The sequence below is a fragment of the Eschrichtius robustus genome, chromosome 15 (assembly GCF_028021215.1).
Source record: "Eschrichtius robustus isolate mEscRob2 chromosome 15, mEscRob2.pri, whole genome shotgun sequence".
NCBI classification, from domain to species: domain Eukaryota; kingdom Metazoa; phylum Chordata; class Mammalia; order Artiodactyla; family Eschrichtiidae; genus Eschrichtius; species Eschrichtius robustus.
Genome location: NC_090838.1, coordinates 84,748,835 through 84,770,347, shown reverse-complemented (window position 1 = coordinate 84,770,347; position 21,513 = coordinate 84,748,835). Strand labels below are relative to the sequence as shown.

The window sequence follows — 21,513 nt, the reverse complement described above, 5'->3', positions numbered from 1 at the left end:
TTAGGTCATTAGGACCCCATCTGAGTATTTTTGCTGATGATATATTTCTACCACTTCCTGATACATTTATTATTTTTTAAACCTCAATTTTTATGCGTTAAAATAATAGGATGATGGTCACCATTTATTGACTCTGTACTCTGCGCCTGGCGTTAGGCTAAGTGCTTTCATACATCGTTGCAAATACCCTCCTAGGTCGGCGTGGGAAGCATTATTCTCCCTAGCTGATGATTTTGAAAACCGAGATTCCGAGAGATCAAACATGCAGACCAGAGACACCGCAGACCAGACCTGGGGCCCGACGGATCAAGTTCTGGAACTTATGGCATCTCCCTTTCTCCAACTCTAGAGGAAGGGCCCCCAGCACTGACCATGCCTTCAGAAGTACTTTCCGGGGTCATTCTTGCCTCGGGAAGAGACAGGTCAGGGAAAGTCAGGTGGCCCTCAGCTAACATGAGCAATGCTCTTCCGGAGGGGACAGCAGGTGAGGGCTGGGCAGGGGAACATGCCGGCCATGGGCCAGGCCAGCCATCCTCGCCCGTGGTCAGCATCTAGCCGCTGTGCTGATCACTGTGGAAACCTGGCCTTGACCAGGAGAAGGGCTCCGCCTGGCTGGGCTTGGCGGCCTCTGCAGTCTGTCCAGGAGGATGCGGTATCGGGGTGCCAGCTGGGGGCACCGAGCTGAAGCGAGGAGCTCGTCTCTCCTCACGCACGGACACTGGGCATGAGATGCAGAGTAAGGAGCGCTCCTCGAGTGCCCCAAGTCAGTGAGCAGGGCAGAGGGAAGGGGCTTCTGGACTGATCCTGCACACATCCTTCTTGAGGCCCTACTGTGTGCCAGTCAAGAGCTGGGTATGAACAACATGGCCCGGGCCCACCCTCGAGGGCTCCGGGTGCAGGTGGCTCAGGGCCTGGGCTCACCAGGCCTGGAAGGTGTCCCCAACCCTTCCGTCCACATCACCTCTCAGAGTGGCTTCCCCAAAGTGCCGGGGCGGGGGTGGCGGTGGGAAGAAGCCTCCCTTTCCGTGGTGTCAGGTGGGTCTGAAGGGAGACTGCCAACGACCCCCGAGGGCTCAGAATCACCCCCCACCTACCCATTTCCACACACAGACACACCCACCCGCCACCTGCACATTACCGTGGACACACACACACACACACACCGCAACACACACATGCACACACAGACCACAGACAAAGGCACAAACACATCACCCCTCCCCCAGGCCTCCACGCCCCCTCCGCCTGTGCGCCCTGCTCAGACACGCGCCACACACGCAGGAACACGGGCGCTCACGCACCACAGACACCCACGCTCAGCCATGCACAAAGCACACAGGCCACACACACACACACACACTGAGCGCACAGACACCCGTACCCACGCCACACACGTGCCATCCCCACGTCCAGGCTTATGCACGCGCACATGTACACACCACACACAGCACACGCAGCGGTGCCCACACCCGCCCGTCCACGCACCACGCCCACATCACACACCCACACCACACGCACGTGCCACGGGCACCCAGCTCACGTCTACCCACGCACCACACCACATCACACACGCCACACACACAAGCACACACTCGCACCACAGACACGCACACCACACATGCACACACACACACACACACACACACACACACACGGGTGTACATGCACGCACTCATTCTCACTCCCCCGTTTTTGACTCTGCTGATTCTAGGGCAGCCCTGTCAGAACCGTGCGTAAGCCGCCAAAACCCTTTCCTTCTGGAAGAGGTGACAGTTGTGTGCAAGAATTAGTGTTTATAAAGCAACATCTTGGGAAAATTAAAAAGCAGATATAAGGTGACCTAAAGATAGAGCTCCCACTATTTTATTGTCCGAACCAGGACGCGTTTGAGAGTGAAAGGCAGAGCGGAAAGGAATTAACAGGCACTAATTGATGTCTAACGGGCATGGATGGGATCGTCCTGGGCAAACACAGTAAATGGTTTCCTCCCCTACAGGGACTGTTGTGTTGTGCTGCCTCTAGAGGTTCCAAAGATGAAAACAATAATGGAATCAGAACTGTTAAGAGCTGGAGACAGGACACTAGTAGTTTTGGATGACAGATTTCCCTCATCTTTTGTTTTTCCTTCTCAAATGGCAGCGAGGACCACTTCCACGGGTGGAACTCGTTTCACGGTTCCTTATCCTGACCCCCTTCTCCATCTCGTTGATTCTTGAATGGCCCCACCGTTAGCTGAGGGCTGGAGGCCTGCCTGGGGCCCCAGGAGCCTCTGTCTAACTGATTTCCCCACCTCGCCCACCCCACGAGCTCCTCAGAAGAATAAACACCAAATTCACTTTACCAGCCTTTCTTCAGCACCTACGTCAGGCAGGCATATGTTGGGCTTTGGAGGTGAAAGGTGTGACCACAGAGCTCTGACCTCAAGGGGCCCAGAGAGCAGAGCAAGCAGCTGTGCTCTCCGGTCCCCTGGGATCTTGTTGAAAAGCAGATACTGGTGCCAAGGGGCCAGGGTGGGGCCTCTGCCTTTTTCACCCACCCTCCCGCCACACTTTGAGAATTAGGCACTTTTCAGAGAACAGGTGTGTCCACATCCTGACCCTTTTGTGACTGAGGATCCTCACCCAAGGCTGGCAAGAGGCAGGACCAACATGGTCACTGAGTTACCCCAGAAGATGCTCGTGGGCTGCCACCCTCCTGCAGGGCTGCTGCAGCAAGAAGGGGACCAGGACCTCGCACGGATCATTTGATTTCCAATCGCCCCATTTTCCATGATGCTCTAGTATCTTCCTTCCAACCGACACTTACCATTCAGAGTCCTTCGTAAGGAAAAATGGCATTTGCTTGTTGTACATATTTATAAAATGTAATACAGAGAGGCAGCGTGAGAGGGATGAGTGAGGCCAGACTGCTCTGGATTTCAATCAAGATGAACCATCACATTCCTAGTTTTGTGATTTGAAACAAAGGGAAACTCGGTTTTCTTAGCTGAAACAAAAGGATAATAATCCCACCTCTGCGGCCGGTTATGAGGACTGGAAATCATGTTGTGGATCACCAGAGAGCTGGGATGATTCTCAAGGTGCACCTTTATTAATCCATCTACTTAGCCAGTCATCACTGAAAACGCGGTACCTGGAGACCTGGGAAGAGCGAGGCAGGGACTCCCAGCTGAAGGTCGTGGTGTGGAGTGGCTGTGCCCCATTCCCAGCCATGGGGACTCAGATGGCTTTTGAGATCCAGATAACTCATGGGAAAAGAGAGACAGACCCGGGATTACAGACGTGAGAGCATCATGCACAGGCAGACCTTCACAAGGGAATCCAAGTCTCCCATCTGGAGACATCAGTGCTCCCCAGGCGCCTGTGAGTCAAGGCTAGACTTTCCCCAGGCAGACTCCCTGCCACTGAAGCAAAGCAAATGTGACTCAAAAGTACTTCAGTCTTAACAAAAAGATACTTAAATCTAGAAATTTCAAGTAGGGCCATTTTTCAGAAAGCCTCAGCCTCCATAAGCATGCTGCAGCTCGCCTAAAACTATGAAACCCTCATGGCTTTTGATGACGGAGTCAGAACCCAATGTGGGGATTCACAGGAGTGAAGCCGGGCCCCGCTGGTTCAATCACCGTGCATTTCTGAGCCAGATGGTCACGTGGGGAGCAGGGGAGGAACATGGCTTCTCCCCACGAAGTTTTCATCTCTACTGGCTTCATTTTCTCTTACTGGCACCTCTGATGAAAAGGGAGCACGTGGGCCCACCAGCATGAGGAGGAAGCCACCTGAAGCCCAGGTGGGGAGCCCGTGTGTGACCACGTCCATCTGGACAAGTACATGGAACCCTTCGCTCAACCATGTTTGTGCTGGGATTGAAATACCTGCAGATCTAACTTCAGAGCGACTTGCAAACATCTTAGAGATACTGGAATGAAAAGGAGAGGCTCTGGAAGACTGGGGACGAGCAAATATCACCACCACTTTCTAAAAGAGTGGGGTCTAAAAACTACAGACTCACTCCGATTTCCGGGCAAGACCAGAAGAGGTGTGAGGCAAAGCTCACAGGCGTTTGGGAAGAAAGTGGTGGTCTCTACAGAGGCAACACGAGTTCTCTAAGAGAAAGTCATTCCATGCTAACCTCATTTCCTGTTTTGACGAGCTTCACCAGAACAGTCGATTAGGGGAATGCCCCAGAAAGTGTGTCTTGCTTTCAGTAAAGCATCTGAAAACCTCTCATCGGATCCTATGCACATAAGATACAAAAGATGGGCCAGAGGATGGTGTGACCAGAAGAATTCACAGTTGGCAGGACAGACATCCCAAAGAGGTCCACTCACGGCATGGTGTCAATCCTGCTACCTTGAATCCCACTTCAGCTGCTGGAGACGGCCAGGCTGGCCGCCTGGGAGGTCTTAGTTGGACAGACTATTCAGTATTCTCTCCCCTGTGGCAAGTATGGTTTGAAATGGTTCTCTGCAGCTCTACACATAGAGAAGGTTAAAGATTCCAAGGGGATGGTGTCGTTCTGTAGCTAGTTTTGCACCAGTTATAACCATTGGAGGGAAGAAGAAATGTTTCCATGGAGGGCCACAAGGCCCAGTCCTGTCACCATTTAAAAAATAACTTGACAGAATGGGTAAACAGGAAGGTCCTACTGTATAGCAGAGGGAACTATAGTCAATAACCTGTGATAAACCACAATGGAAAAAGAACATAAACAAAGAATGTGTATATATATATATATATATATATATATATATATATATATATATATATATATGAATCACTTTGTTGTACAGCAGAAATTAACACAACATAGTAAATCAACTGTACTTCAATATAAAAATCAATGAATTAAAGGATAACTTGGAGGGAGACACTGAAAGCATATTTATCAAATTTACAAATCACACAAACCTCTGAGAAAAAAATGGTTTCAAAGAATCAACTCACATGGGTTGGAAAGCTGGGATGAAACAAGACAGAACCCATGTGAAGTCCTACGTTTCCTTCCAAACCACAACTCACTGTAGGAGCGCAAAATCGGGGTACATTTGATTCTAGTCGTGCTACAGCTACTTGAGTGTGGCCAGAAATGACAAAACAACACCTCAGAGTCTTCACCTTGAATTGTAAATTCTTTCCATAATATTAAGCTCTTGGGAGTGTGTGACAAGCCCTAAAAATCCCTTCCCTACATATGGGACAGCCTTGTTGTGAGGACAAAATAAGTCAGAGGTGGTAAAGTGCTTTGAAAAAGGGAAAGCTCTGAAATTCAAAATAGTATTATTATTTGTTGTAAGGTGCTTTCCCTCCAAAAAAAGAAAAAAAAAATCTGACAGTCTGCAAGCGATAAGCAGAAAGTGATTCAGCGTTGGCTTCTGTTTCTCCAGCTCTAACCCCAAACTGGTAGAGCTTGCCGAGCTGCCGAGCTGAGCCCAGCTCAAAATCCCAAACACCTCCAAAACTCCAAACCCCTCTTCTGGCAATCTGCTTTTCCAAAAGCTCTTTCTGGAAGGCCTGCTTCCCACTGCTTAAATAATCATTCAGAAAGTTCCCCTTCCAGGGCTGGGTCTTCAAAGATGCAACCGGGTAAATGGCCAGAGTGAACGCCAGATGACTTCAGTTGGGGGCTTAGACTTTTGCAAATATTTTAAATTCCTTTCAGTCCCACCACTCTTGCTGCTGTACAAGCTCTGGCTCAAAAGGTAGGTGAAAAATACATTGCAGGCCCAAGACAGGAGAGCAGGCCTTAGTCAAGGTAACAGACAGGGGCAATGACCAACTCCTTTCAGGGTCAGTTCACTAGGCAGTTACAGGCGTCAAGAGTTGCCCTAGACTGAGCTGTCTGGTAGAACTTTCTGTGACAATATACGTGTTCTATTATCTGAGATGTCCAACATGGTGGCCATCAGTCCCAGGTGGCTATTTACATTTAAATTAATTAAAATAAAAAGGAATTAAAAATTTAGTTCCTCAGTTACACCAGCCACATTTTAAGTTTTCAATAAATACTTGTGGCCAGTGGCTACCATAGTGGACAATAAAACCCTAGACCAGCAGTTCTCAACCTTGGCTAAACGATGGACTTACCTGGGGAGGTTTAAAAAACACTGATGTCTGTGCCTGCCCCCCGCCCTCCGCTCAACCAAATTCTGGTGTGATTAGTCCTGGTGGAGCCTGGGCATTTGGATTTTTTAAAAGTCCTGGGTAATTTTAATGTCTGGCCTGGGTTCAGAACCATTACTTCAAACATCTACCCACAGGCCATGTCCACAAACCCACGACTGCGCCTGGGTTCCTGGCACTCTCGGGGTCTTTGTCTCTGCTGCCCTGTGATACTTTTCTGCACTGTTTCCTCCTCTTCTAGAACCCAGAGAAATGGAACCAGCAGAGGTGGAAGAAAAGAATCTCAGAGCAGGGTGGGATCTTAGGAATCATGTCATCTGGTCTTCCTAGTGTTCTGCAAAGGAGATTAGCGTCCAGAGAAGTCTGGTGAGTCGTCCGAGGCAAGGATGAGAGCCCTGCCCCCCAGACACTCCTCGGAGGACACATGCCTCTACTACATGGTCACCTGTCATCTTCCGGAACGTCAGCAAACACAATGTAACTGAAGGATGTTTATTAGCAATGCAAAGCTTGGTTTCAGATGAGAATCTGAATACCCAGAGGGCAGATAGCTCATGATCAACCTTTCCTGCTGGGCGGTGACCCGGCAGAAAGCCTGGGTCCTCTCCGAGGCTACTCTGTTTACCTCCTTACCTCGTCAGAGTAAAGGGACTGGCAATTTCCTCATCCACCAAACAGTGGTTAGGATACTGGGCTGCTCAACCTCACATCGTTGCTCTGAGAAGCAGTAAGATAATGGATCCAGTCAACACGTCATCACTGAGCGGAGTGTCAGGTGCTGGGGACAGACTGAGGAATAAGACAGACTAGAACCTGCCTTTATAGAGCTGAAATCTGAGGGGTGGGTGAAAGGTGACAGCTGATTCATAAGTGAAAAAACAGGATAACTATGGGGGGGGGGCAGGTCTCTCAGGACAGTTGGTCAGAGAGACCCCTCTGAGTTGGGGACCTTTGGGCTGAGACCCGGATATACGTCTCGTATATACTGTGCTGGGCAGTAGGGAGTTTTGACATGATCATCGGGGTCTACTATCTATCTACACATAAATTAATTCTGAGATGTGTGAAACAGTACAACGTGGTCATTTTAAATTATACTTGCATGTCTGCTAAGCTTAAACGTGAAGACCGACAGGCATTGCTGGAAGGCTACTTTCAATGGTCTCTTTGGCCAGGTCCCCAGGAGGATGGAGATGTCTTACTAAGGGTGGGGGAAGAGAGTGGGGACCACCCCCCGCCCCCCACAGAAGGGATGCTCTGACATTTACTCATTTTAAGGAATGTTTAACTGCCAATTCCAGGCGCTCCGACGTGAAGGGTGGATTTAAGAAATCAGGGCATCTAAGGGACATGACCGTGCTATCGGTCTGTGATGAACTGCCCAGCACCTCCTGCACTTGGTGAGTGAAGCCCAGCGATCGATGCCCATGCACAAGCAGGCTAGAGGTGCTGAGAAGGCTGGGGCACACTTGATCCCATCCTCAGCCTTGTCTCCAGAACGTGGCCCACGGGATGCCCCAAAGAAACCTTTGTGGAATGAAGAAGTGAATGGGTGACTGATGTGTGGAGGGAGGGAGCAAGGCAGCTGAGAAGACAAAGGTCTCCAGTAGCAAGCAAGCTCAAGGTTGCTGATAATTTGGGGGCACCATTTGTAGGTCATGATCAGAGAGGGTGTGGGGAAAGACTCCCAAATGTCTCCCAGTGTTTTTCTCAAATGTTAACATGCTAATACTGACTCTTGAGAGGTCTTCCAGAGAGAAAAGAAAAGGCAGGGCAAACCAGGCTGAGTAATAAGTGATTCAGGTTCAACACGCTTCTTCTAGACGCTGTCATAATGATCTGTGTGGTTATGGCAGGGTTGCCCTGTGGTCCTAGAGAAACGAATCTCAAATGTTATCTGGTAACCTTTCTATCAATATTTAAACATAACTAATAAGCAAACAATCCATTTTTCTTTAGTTATGCTTTTAATGAAGGAAAAGGGATGAAGACACACAGAGACTGGCCAGATAATAAAAAACCGACCAGACTAGACCATAACCACAATATCGCAGAGACATCACCACTGAATGTGGAGGCCCTTAGAGTCCATGGCAGATGGAGTCAGGTCCCAGGGCCAGCCCTTCCCCTGCACTCGGCTGTGGGCAGCAGGTAGAGGTGCTGAAGGGGGCTGAGTCCTGGTTTTTCGGTGCCTGTGTCATTTTCGAGCAAGTGTGTCATAAAGCTTCCTGTTTCATCTCCCAGTTATTCTGAAACAAAAACATGCACGAAAAACACAGGTCACTGCCAACCGCATTGAGACACAGTCACTCCAGTATATGGAAACCGAAAAGGGAAAGACAGATCGTAAATGCCACAGTAAGATGGGGAATCAAATTTATCAGCATCTATTCAAACAGTGATAATCAACAAAGATTGCGGTGGGGATAGGGGGGCGGGGCATCAGTTTAAAAATAATTCACAAGAGACTGTGAAGGCAGATGTTCCCAGAAGCCCACTGCCTGTTTACTGAAAAGTTGAAGTCAGTTCTGCCCCTCTGGGTCCAGGTCTAAGCCTGGGGCACACCGAGGCCCTTCCCCTATGTGCTCCTGTTGGTCTAGCTGAAGTCACACAGGACTCTCAGGACAACCCTGGTGTTTGCCCAGGTGATGTCCTGAACACCTCTCCCCAGGGGTCCAAAGAGACTTAAAAGAGGTCACCATGGAATTACAGTCCAACGAGGATGGATGAGGAGGATGGTGGCTGAACTTCTGGTCCCCTCTCCTCTTCCCCTCCAAGAGAGCTGGGCTCCCAGGGACATCACAGCATCGTGATCAGACAAGCTTGTACCGAGCAGCCTCAGCAAGGTGGAGGGAAGGAGAGATGCTAAGAGGGGGGACCTTGACCAAGCAAAGACCCTGAGGACAGCACAGGGTTAAGAACAGCTCCAAAACCTATGTTTCTATTAAAAACTGCCTTGCCACTTGAGACCAGTATGGTTTGGCTCCCAAGCAGCACATCGTTTGCGGAATCTCATTCTTAGTTCTCCCAAACAAGTGAAGGGATACTTCGAGAGACTGACAGAAGGATGGCTTGATTCATAAATACGAATGGCGTCACCTCCCCCAAAGACCGGTTTTGTGCTTAAATCTGCTGCTCAGATGCTTGGAGTAGGAAGAGAGGGGTGGAGACAGCATTGCCATGGGAGCAAGGTCAAATCCACACCTGCCTGCTATTCCCAGCCATATTCTCTGACCAGCCACTACTGATGGTCAGAGAAGAAATGGGCTCTGCCCATGACTGCTCAGAGCTTCCTTGAGGACCCTGCAATCCCCTCCGCATGCAATGTGCCCCAGATGCAACCCTGAGTTCACGGGGAAAGCCAGCTGCCCTGGCCCTTCTCCATTTCCTGACTTTTGTTAATGGCACAAAATTATTTGCAAAAAGGTTGGGGTGGGAGGGGCTGCATGACTCTGGAAAAGCTCCATCCTTCCGGGAGACGTTCATTCACAATGCACGGTAACATGCAGAAGACCCTGAGAAGTTAGGAAATAAAGAAAGCCGTTTACATTAGTTTCTTGTGTGCTTCCCATACATATCTGGAGTGGAACCCCTCTTCCACAGGAACCTCTGCCGGCAGGGTTCCACAGGGCAGCAGACAGCAAAGCTTCTCTTTGACTGAGTCCTTGCTGTCCTGACACTCACAAGACAGTTGTGACAGTCTGCATTTATTTCCTGAAACTCTGTATTGTTTTTCCTCAATACCTTCCCCAAGTGCCCTCCACGTATGAGTTAGCTGAAGCACACAGACTCCCGCAGCCTTTATTATTTTTTTCTCAGAGGCCTCCTATCCTAGTGGCAGTGAAATACCAGCCTTTCTGAGAGATAATGAACCTGGCTGTGTGGTCGCTAACACACATTCTGGGGAGAACACTGCTCAAATGAGCCTGCTGGGAAAACCAGTTTCCTGATGTGTGTTCCATGAGCTAGCATTTTCTAATGTGACAATATCTGAATCTGGGCCCAAGATTTTATACACAGTGCCTTCCTGGGTGGGCAAAGAGAAACAGGAACTAAGAAATGCATCAGTGGCTGACATGGGTGGAAGGGGCAACCTTGTTCCTTTAGTTTGAAATAGAGAGACAGCTTAGGAACCTACGCTCCTCTCCAGTTACCCTACTTCTGAGTGGGGAGGAAAAACCAAAGTGCAAGAGCCCAGGCAGGATTTGGTATGGACCACCCAACCACGTTTACTTGGACCAGGATCACAAAGTGAGAGGTGGCAGGGCCGGAAGGATCATCTGGTCAACCTGCATTTTACAAGCACACAGAGCAAGGAAGTCGGCAATCTTCCTAAGGTCACACTGGAAAAGACATTGCTGGGATCAAGACCTGAGTCTCTCCTACCTTCGTCCCTAGATTCTGAATTGCAGCTTTCCACTGTAAAACCTGAGCTAGTTTGTGTGCGAGCTTTTGCACGCATAAGTCAAATCCTGAGTGACTTCACGTTGACCTGGCCGTCTAGTTAACACTGAAGAAACCCAAGATGGAACATCCAGGAACGCTAAAAGATTTGCCCCTAATTCAGAGCTGATCGCACATCTGGCTTCCCTTATGCCAGCGGACACTGGGAGGGGATGGAGACCACCAGCGCCTCCCCTGTGTTAGGACATTCCTAGAGAAGCTTCTGGTCACACATTACTTCCTTATTCTTACTCCCAGCTTGGCTGAGCTGTGCTGTTTCTGCAGGTCTGTAGCACTCAGGGGGCCCCCAGTAGGTCTCCCCACTGTGGGTACCCAGCTCCGCTTTCCCTCAGATCTGAGGGATGGCCTCAGGGTCACGTACATCACACTGTGAATACGAGTCCTCATCAGGGGCCTGAAATGCAGCCCAGGCAATCTTCTGGATGCTCCCCGGGTCAGCTCCCAGATCACACCCTTTTGGTTCCCAATGGCAGAGGGGAGGCTTCTAGCCTGGGAAACTGAGAAGGGGAGAGAGACAGCAGCTCAGACGCCCATCCCTGGGCTGGATGGGCCACCGGTCAGGGCATTTCCCCTTGATTCCATCCAAACTTCTATTTCCCAGGCAGTAAGTACCAGGGCAGGGGAGCGGCGAAGCAAGGAGCACAGATTTCAGTTTGCTGTAACATCCATGACACTGCCAATACCTCAGTGCCGAAAAGCCAGACCAGAGCCCCCAGCCACCCATGTGCAAAACACACACTCGAGCCCGCTGTGCATCAAGGGTTCCGTCAACGCTTGGGAAAACAACCGGCCAGGCGCTCACATCCTGTTCGTGTTGACTCACGTTGGATTCGGACAGGCTTGGAAGCCAATTTTTTTGAGCTTTTGAAACAGTTGCCAGGAGGGTGGGACCCGCTAGACAATGGCAAGGTGTTCGCTCTCAGGAGTCCTTGGCTTTTTACGTCTCAGAAAGTTAAAACCTAGAGGACGTGCTCAGAAAACGTCATTGCTTTTGACAGACTAATTTTAGGGATGAGTGATACGGATCCCGTGTGTAAAAGATTAAGTTTTTGTGCTACTAGAGACATCAGGGCAGGGGAGACAGGAGCCGCCCTTGAGGGGCCCCCTTCCTTTGCTTCTGGGGGGGGGGGCCCGTTTTTAGAATGAAAGCCACATAACTCTGAGCAGACTTAGAACCTCTCCTGAGGGGACCTCCCCGAGAAGCAGTTTTTACGAAGTGTGCCACGCATCATTACAGACTTACCCGTGGTTCAGAAAGTTTCAGCCTTTAACTGATCCGTCAGCAGAGTGCAAGCCTTCCCCAGGGCTGCCCCGAACACAGCCGGGTCCTCTTGGCCATCGTTTGTTGAGCTCATCCCATCTGCTAGATGCCACTCCAGATGTGTGCTCTCCCTTAAGCATCCGCGCTCTCAGGTTGCTGCTGCTTTAGGAGCAGCTCTCTCGCCTGGTGGGCAGGGGAAGTTCAACCACCAGCCAGTAAACGGTGGCACCCAGCCTCCAGTCCAGCATCCCGACCTTGACACTCTGCCACCTTCTGGGATGAACAGGAGCTCACAGGTCATTCAAACACCCTGAGCCCCTGAGGATCTCGGAAGTTTGCCCACCTTTTGGTACCGAGAGGGACCCACAGAATACCTCCCTCTGTTAATACTAAAGGTTTCCACTAATGGAGATGAGGGTGGGCAACCCAAGGGCCGGGCCTCCCCGGATTATTTCCTGATCTGGTCAGTGCCATCCCCCTCACCTTGGTCACCTTTCTCTATCCATAAAAGAAAACCTCCTTTTCAAAGGACTAAAGCTCAAAAACATTTTAGCAGATCTATAGTCTGGTTGACATCGTAAAAGGTCAAAATTACAGGTAACCTTGCTATACCATTACTAAGAGATGCAAAGGGCCTTCTGAAAGGCGGGTTTTACCTCTAAGGTTGGTCTAGAACACACGAAGAGCAGCTCAGGATTAGAGGGAAAATGGAGACAACCTACAGGCTTTTAGGTTTTCCAGTCACCCACGGCCCGTGGCCCTAACCAGTGGTCCTCAGTGTGGATCTCTGGATCCGCGGCATCACCCGAGAATTTTCAGAAACGCAGATTTTCAGGGTGTGCCCCAGACCTTCTGAATTGGAAACTCTGGCGATGAGACCCAGGGATGTCTGTTTTCACAAGCCCTCAAGTGTTTGTGACGCACGCACAAGCATCACCAGTAGTGAGTGATACCTGGGCCGCGGGCTAAGCCCCTGTGACCGCGGTGACTGCAGGTCAGCCATCTACTGATGTTCTCAGTTTGGTCAACTGTACCCAAGCTCCTCACTGGATGGCTCTGGCCCAGGATCCCCACAGTGGGAGGAAGAAGCCAGCAGCCCAGAAACCATCTGAGACTTTCAACATGTTCTCAGGCTGACCTCGGGAGAAATGTTGGTATGATGCATCCCTCAATGCCCTTTTCCAGTTGCTGCTCATCTGTATAGCGTAGCGCAGGCACCATGGGATACTACACCTGCACCTGGGATTTCCCCTCCGCATCACATTTCTTTCCTGGCCAAGCCCCACCCTCCCACACTGTAGCCTTCCTCTCCCCCGCTCCCTTTGCCTGAGGGGAAATCTCGAGCCAGCTGTCTACTGGCATTTCTCTCAAATAGGAGACTAGAAAGTGTCTCCACCAGCTTGACCCTCCTGACTGCCACCCTGGGAGGAGAGGGGAGCAGAGCCCACTCTGCTCACATTGACACCTGGTGATGTTCAGGTGGGGAGCGCCAGCCAAAGGCTCACAACCGGCCAGGTAGGAGGCAACACATGACCAGGTCAAAAAAAAAAAAAGGTAAAAAAAATAGTTTGTTTATCATTTTAAAAAAACGAACCTCATACAGGAAGTATGAGAAGAAGAAGAAGAAAAACACAAACCCAGGCTATGACACTGAAAGTGGCAGCACTGGATACAGACAAGATGAGGGCTCCTCAGTTTCCATTCCTGCTTTGCAGGGGCGGTGGGAGCAGGTAGGGTAGGGCACCAGGTGAGGGTGGGGACTTACAAACCACGGGGATGCAACAAAGAAGGGGACCGTGAGTCACGAGGCACAGCCTTATCAGACACAGGGCAGTGTGCGTGGGGTAGGACGATGTCCCAACCAGGGCCCTCCCTGCAGGTGTGACTGTCCCAGCCAGACATGGGGAAGAAGACGCCTAAAATGGAAACTGCCCTCCGAGAGCATCCCACGCGCCCGTCTCTCCCACCCCACGTTCCACCCCTTGTGTGTTTCAGGTCAAGACACAGGAGTTACCAGACCATGATCACCTCCCCCCACGCCCTTTCCAGAAGTGCCAGACTAGCAGCAGTCAGCTAGGGAGACCCCACCATCCCAGGCCTTCCATCCAAGCCGGTGGCCGTGCAGACCCTCAGGACCACAAGCCCAAACTGGCCCGACTTGCTTTGGTTTGATGGACACTGACACGAGGCCACCCAAGGCAGATAGGAGTCAAGTCAGATGCCTAACCCAGAGCCATCTGCCGTCTCTGAAATGTGGCTCAAATGGCTTGTTTTAAAATGGGGGCATGGGATTCACAACGTCCACCCAAGAATTCAAATGAGGGAAAACAATGAGACTAAAGAACATTTCCTCTTTCACAGCACAAAACAGTAGGAGGATAGGAAATAGGAATCTTCCCTTCCCACCATAAAAAATAAATACAAATGTTCTAAAATGTGCCCACCCTGAAAAGATACCAACGAAAGGACTCCCAAGTCATGACTATCGCTGTCAAAGAAAGCCATTTAAAAAAGAAAGACAGAAAGAAAAAGAAAAAACTCTGCACACCAAAAAAATCTCAAAATAGAACCAAAACCTGCAAATCATACTCAGGCGTCTATTATGAACCTATGTTTTAGCATGCTGTTGAAAAGGTTAATAATTTTCCTACCGAAACTGAATGTGGGTTGTGAAAGAACATTAAAATGAAGAAAATTTCCCCGTGGCTGCTATTTTATTATCACCAAAGCCATCAAGTTTCAGTTTGAGTTATTTGTATTTATTTGTGAAAACAAAGATTAGATAAGTAGAAACATAACCCTCATCCTAATTATTGCCCTGGAGTATCTGATTTTTAGAACAAAAGAAAGAAAGAAAAAAAAAAAAAAAAGACCATCAGACACACACTCAAGGCATGAGAATTCAGAAGAACAGAGAGGAGAGAGAGGATGCTGTTATCTCGTCCTATCACTTGAAAAAATGTATTGTCTCATGTAAGACATTCATATTTGTTTACAGTCTGTGACGACCACATGAGAGGCAATGTGTACTTTTCGTTGTTAAAACTTTTGTCAACTGTATGCTCAGATAGGGAATTTTTTTAAAACTGCAAACTATCGTTTTTGCTTTACACTTGCAAAAATGCAGGCACAGCCATATATTTCCACGTTGAAGTCTTGAAAAAAGGGAATTTACAGTGCTGCTTGAAAAGATCCAATTATGAGCTTCGAGACATTTACAAGCAGGTGGAGCCCGGATGAAACGTGGGGTTTAGGTGCAAAGCTGGATTTTAACTCAAATGTGTCTCAGATGCCAGGGTAGCAGCGTCTTTTCTGAAGTTTGTAAAAGAAATCCACTAGCTGAAATGGTTAATCAAAATTAGGGGTGAGCAGAAACCTCTCTCCACGTTCTGCCCGCACAACATAAACACCAGAATGAAAAAAATAACATGCAAAAAGACCTGCAGTGGTCTCACATCACCGAACAAACTGTTTTTCTACCTATTTTGTGTTGCTGGCTTTTGTTATCAGCCCAATCGGCAAACTGTGGCCAATTTTGTCATGGTTGAAGCAGACATTTTGTTCCCAAACTGCTTTCAACATTTTAGCTACTAAATAGTTTATGAGAAATTGAAGAAGCCACAATACAAACAGAAAAGGTACCTAATCTTGCTAAATTAACCCCTTTTTCAGGTTAAAATGACACACACACATAAAAGATTAAAAACAAGAATTCTAGCAAATTCAAATTCTGAAATAACCTAAGTAGAGTTTCCTGGAAACAAGAATAATTAATGATTAACTTACTGATTGGATTTTGAAACCAGCTACATGACATTCCCTGATTCTGACCACATGACACCATGAAAAGGTGCTTTTAATGATACAACATGTAATTTTTATTTTTCATCCACACACATCAAATGTTGTGTGAAAGTGAAGGGCAAAATTCTAAAGGCGTCAATTGAATTATGCTAAAGGAAAAGAATCGGTTAAGCAGTTATTTACTACTGAAAATAAATGACACCCACGTAGTTCATCTTATATATTAATATTGAAACCAAATAGCAGTCTTCTACCACAAATCATTTCATTAAAAAAAATAATGAAACTAGTTAAAATGAAAACACAGGGTTTTATTTGATGAAACATTAAATATTCAGATCAAAATGATAGAAAGCTACCATGGCTTTTCAAAATTTGTTTATGCTGGATGCCAACAACAAATTGAAGATAAAAAAAAGATGAAAGAATCCTCGCTAAAAATCCAAGAATTAACTAATTGGAAGGAAAGCAGAATTTCAGACAGAAGACTTAAGAAAACTCTTCTCTGTTTGCAATCCTATCTCATATTTGAAGGTACAGCGTTATGTACATTTTTAGCCTTTTAAAATACCAGCATGCCCACACACTATCTCAGATTAAACCAAGGAGAAAATGACACATTCTGAAACCATTTTCTAAAGCTCCTTTTCCTGATAACACTGAGGCACTCACAATCAATTTAATGAGTTTCTAAAAAGCCCAAACAACTCTCCATAAAGAGACAGAATTGTTCACAACAGCCTGCAGACATTTCTAGATTTTACAGGCAATACTAAGAGCATTAGTCCTTGCTATTTACATTTAGAAAAACTAAGCTGTTTTCAACATCTATATCAGAAAGAAATACTACTCAGTGCTTTGGCTAATTAAATACAGGAACAATTTGAAAAACCCCAATAGATCCAGCCCAGCAGTCCCCTGATTTCAAACAATTTAAAAATTAGTTAATTCTTTCCCCTCCATGTTCTTTGCACAAATATATATTCTCCTAATCTATTCTTACTTGAAAATTCTTAAGGTAATAAAGAAAGTAAACACCCACAGAGGGTAAGAAGTCATTTCTTCTGAAAGTGGATTTCTTCCTAAAACATAGGGCAGCAAAATAAACACTGAAAAAGCACTACAAGCAAATAACACAACTCAGGAAGAACACTGAGAACATGTACTGATGGACAGAAAACTTTGGAGGAATTTTCAGTCCTTCAGAAGGATGGACACATTTGTGGTGAATTTACAGCATTCTCAGGGAGAGGATGGCATGGCTTTTCATAAACTTGAACTGAAGACAATATCAATGTAATAACATCTTCTGGTCAAGAGAGTGTGTTAGGCTGTTCACCATCAGACATGTTTTAACATGTGATTCAGAATTTACACACTTCTTGTTTTTATGATCCAGCTCTTTCAATATTATGGGACTGATCTGACACTTTAGAGCAGGCAGCCTGACTTGTGTAAGACGACAGCGTTTAAGAACAAACCAAAAAACCTTGAATGAACCCTACAATGAAAGATGAGAGGGAATAAGAAGTCTCTGGGAATCACCTGAATTTGTTACTTTAAGACATTTTCTGTACGAGTATCTTACCCTAGAATATCTGCCCTCACCCTTAACCAGCATAATCGAATATTCACATTCAGAAAACCCCTGACCTTAGCTAATACTTGCCACTCTTAAACCACATATATCCCCTTCCCCCGACATAAGACTTGGAAATGATTGTGATTTTAGTCATCTGGAAAGAGTGAAACATGACATGGTCTTCAAGCACTTTCTTCAGAACCGTTGTCATTTTAACTCTGTTTTACCACAAGTAAAAAGGCCATGCTCACGGAACAAATTCAAGTTCCCCCTCAATTGTATCTATAACCTGGGAATTTCTTATGATCAGGGTAGCACAGGACAAAAGCTTTCACTGAAGAAAGATTCAGAGCATTTTTTTTAAATTCCCAATTTTTTGGCAAGTAGAAAAATCAAAAGGTAAACTCTTCCATATTATAAATTAATGTCCTCAGCACAACTACTTCACCTGCAACTAGCTAACTTATTCTTCCTTTTTTTCACAAAATGCACGTGTTAACACCAAGGTTTTAAAACACCATTGTTACATTTAGAGGCATTCCTAAGTGTAAGTAAGGGTTTTCTCCCCCATTTATTAGATACACGTTTTTACTGAGAGCCAATCCATTGTGTATGAAATGACACAATTTTGTTAGAGCAATCTGGCTTTAAGGGTTAGGACAGGTTACACTGTAAAATTAAAATTAGAAAACCAAGCTTTTTTTTTTTTTTCTTTAAAGCAAGTAATAATTTTCCAGAATCTAGAAATAACTGCAACTGGCAAAAAGAAAATAAAAAAGCCATACAGACAAGAGTGAAAAAAAAGCTCAGAAACTCAGAATCCTTGCCCTGGAAACAAAGGTCTCTCACATTTCATTTTCTATTTTCCACAAAGAAAAAACAGATAGCTCTCTAGTCCCCATATGAAATATGTAACAAGTATAAGAAATGTGCAATATCACAAATACTAATATATCTAAGTGAACACAGGAATTGCATTTTTTCTTGTTAGTGTGAATTCAACCTACCGTGTTGGTAAGTTGACAGAGATCAGACCCTGTAACTGCAGCATCAGAAATAGGACGATTTGTGTTGGAAACTCAAGTTTGAGCTAAAATGATCCTCCTCTGACAGGGTCTGTTAGCACAATTAAAAAGCATCTTGAACACCCCTGGATCATGAAGAGTATAGTATATTTTTGAGTCTAAAACTCTTCAATGATGTTGGCTTGAAAGCTGTTTAATTAGCTGTAAGATGCCAACCAATCTCTTTATCAAAGCCAGCTGAAAACAAAACTGAGAGAAACAGCTTGTGGTTTCACAAAAAATGTATTTACATGAAGTATATTTTAAAGGGAGTTCGATCATTAGGTACGATGTCATCTGGGCTGTGCGGTGGATTTGACATTTAAAGATGTCAGAGCTTGTCAGATTTATCTCCAGTCTATACTTAGTTTAGAAGTAACCACTTCTGTGAGCAAATCTTGTTTTGTTGATTTCCAGCCTCAAAATCTGCAAAGACTTAACTCTTATTTACAGAACACAAATCCTTTCCATGTCCTCTCACTTCCTTACCTAAGATCAACTAAAAAGAAAGTGGGGCCGTGGGTGACAAAGTGGAATTGAAGCCCGCTTTGACACCGAGTCACAGGGATGGGCACAGAGCAAGCAAACCACGGTGAACAGAGCACGGAGGGACAGAGTTACTATTGACAAGCATGATGTTTCCTGAAATAGATAGGGGTCCAGACCTTTAGCCCACTACTTCCTGCTGCGTGTCTTGGAAAAAACATTCTGATAAGACGGGGTGCCCTTCACTTAACACTTAACATTGTCCAAGACGAGGAAAACCCAGAGTGACACAAAAAGTTTCACCATGATGAAAGCTATAGCTGTCTCAGTAAAAGTCCCATCAAAGGATCAGTAAAAAGATCCAGAGAAACATCGGCCTTTACGCATCTTCAACCAGGAACATGGTTTGGTAGTTTTGTCAGATTGTTTAGCGACCGTGAATTCATGCTTTATATTTTATCAAGAGATGGGTTAGTGAATCACCACCATTTAACTATCACAAGAAAGATGTTTGAAGAATGGATTAGTCACTCATTCACTCTTTTCCAAAGACCACTTTTCATTTTGCCTAATTTGTTGAAAATGGAAATTAAGCTCTAAGACAAATTCGGCTTAAGACAAGCTGTAGCAGACCCAAGCGAAATCTGCAGCCAGCAGCACCCCTGAACCACAGAACCTCATGCCTGGGACCACACAGATCTTTCAAACAGAAAGGGAAATGGTCGTTGATGTTATATGACCAAAATGTACATTCAAATAAGAACTCTGTTCCTTAGCACCCTTTGACCTTAATTCACATCATAGAGCTCAAGGGGTACCAGATCCAGGATATGAATGAAGGAGTTTACATGCAGTTAGCAATAGAGTTTTTAAAGGGTTACAGAAAGAAGTGTTTTCTAAGACTGCCACTACCCATCAATTACTTTCCATAGTTTGTTTTAAAAGGGGCTTCTCCCCAAACCCAACTCTTTCATTGTTAATCATTTTGTTAAAAAAAAAAAAAAAAAAGATGTAGCATAAAATGTGTCCATATAGGTTGCCGTTCAACCCCAGGAGAGCCAGGTCAGAGGAAATCCCCACCAGGGTTCTGACAGAGCCGCTAGAAAAGGAAGCAGTACAGGGGCCCAGGGAACAGGCAGAGGACAAGAATGGCTACGACTTATTATCTGCTCTGCAACTGTCTTATTAGTGGGAAATAGCCATTTGATTTATTTTCTAAACTCAAAGCCAACTGGACTTCATTTATTAAGAGCTCTCTTCTTGCCTGTGCAGTGGCACTCATTTGGGAAGTTACAAAAACCAGTGCCTAAGTACCAGGAAAGCTGCAGTCCAAGGAGGGTGGGAGAAAGGGGTTTCACTCTCCCCTAAACCCAGGGGGCTCTGCTTCTAGATTCTGAGAGGCTCCGATCTGCCTGCTCCTTTGAACACAACACCAGACTGAGGTTCTGAGCCAGTGCACAGAGGTCCCAGGGACAGCTGATCAGCAAATTTGCTTGACGGATTGGTTTTGAGAAGGACAAATACTGAAAAAAAAGAGTTATGAGATAGCACTAAAGCGCTTCTGATGGAACGAATCCAGAGTGGTCACGCGAGCCTGCAAAATCCAATGTGAAATCTTCCAAATATTTCAGCACATCAGAGGGATTCCCACATCGGCAGGACCCTTCCCACCTGCCTGTGGCCACGGGCATAGACAAGATGGCCGGGAGGTGACGCACTCTGCCTGGCGTGTCCCTCCCTCTGGGGCTGCCTTTGTCCTTGATGCTGTTCCCACTGTGTTTATTAGGTGACATTCTTGCAATGCTTTCTGCTTTCTTTCCGCTGCTGCCTGTTGCTAGGGAATGAGCCCTAATCGCTTCAAGCGAACAGAAGCACAGCCACGAGCGCTTGGCAATGTCTCCGTTTGGTGACAAGGTAGAAACAATCCTTGAAATCATCCTCATTTGCATTTTCCCTCCGAAGGATGGCAACATTTGCTCCATGCTGGAATGTGTGTTTTCTTCGTCTTAACGTTGGGTTTGGTGCCTTTGGGATGGATCTCATGCCCGTCCCGACTGTCTGTTCTTGTCACCAACCGTCCTGCCCCAGGTGGCGGCAGGCGATTAGAATAGCTTGGCTCTGGATCACACTCCACTGTCAGCCCTTATTTACTTTTTTCTTTTTTGTTCTTGGAGAGAAGCAAACCACATCATCAAAGCATTTAAAAACACAAACCAAAGGAAACTCGGTTTCCAGGCTTTAAGTAGATGCTATTTACCCACAGTTTATTTCCAGAAGTCACTTGGAAACCGTTGTCATTTTTCACTCAGATTCACTGAGAAGCCTGACACTGTGGTAGTGTCAATGATCTATATTTGCTTCTTGCCAGTGGGAAGCAAAACCCAGTCTCTGTCTTCAAACCCGGACTCACCTTGATTCTCTGGACGTGGCTTCCCCAGCTCTCTCATGTGCCTTCCATGGGGGTGGCCAGAGTCTGGCCCCTGCTGGTGGCCGTGGAGATGGAGTGAGCCATTCTCTCTTTAGACGCTACCACCCCTCATTTGAATGGAAGGGCAAATGTCACTTTGTGGTTGGAAATGTACCTCCTGTTACCTCTCCCTGGGAGGACAGACCTTGTCACCAGGCAACACGTAGGCCTCGTGCTTCAGGCTTCCTTCGAGTAGTTGGGTGACCAGTGTTGGGGCAGGCTCAGTCAGGCTTGCAGTGTGTCCCCTGCCAGCACGGGGTTTGGTC

General features: G+C 46.7%; 1 long non-coding RNA gene across 1 annotated transcript in view; it reads right to left on the bottom strand.

Annotated features, from left to right (window-relative positions):
• Positions 1-8,067: 8,067 nt before the first annotated feature.
• The window catches only part of LOC137777699 (uncharacterized), a 56,271-nt gene continuing 42,825 nt past the window's right edge, over positions 8,068-21,513 (bottom strand). The window contains exons 2-3 of the long non-coding RNA XR_011076593.1: positions 11,827-12,027; positions 8,068-8,368 (exon numbers count right to left, since the gene is read on the bottom strand). This is a non-coding gene — a long non-coding RNA (uncharacterized lncRNA). The remainder of the gene's footprint in view (positions 8,369-11,826; positions 12,028-21,513) is intronic.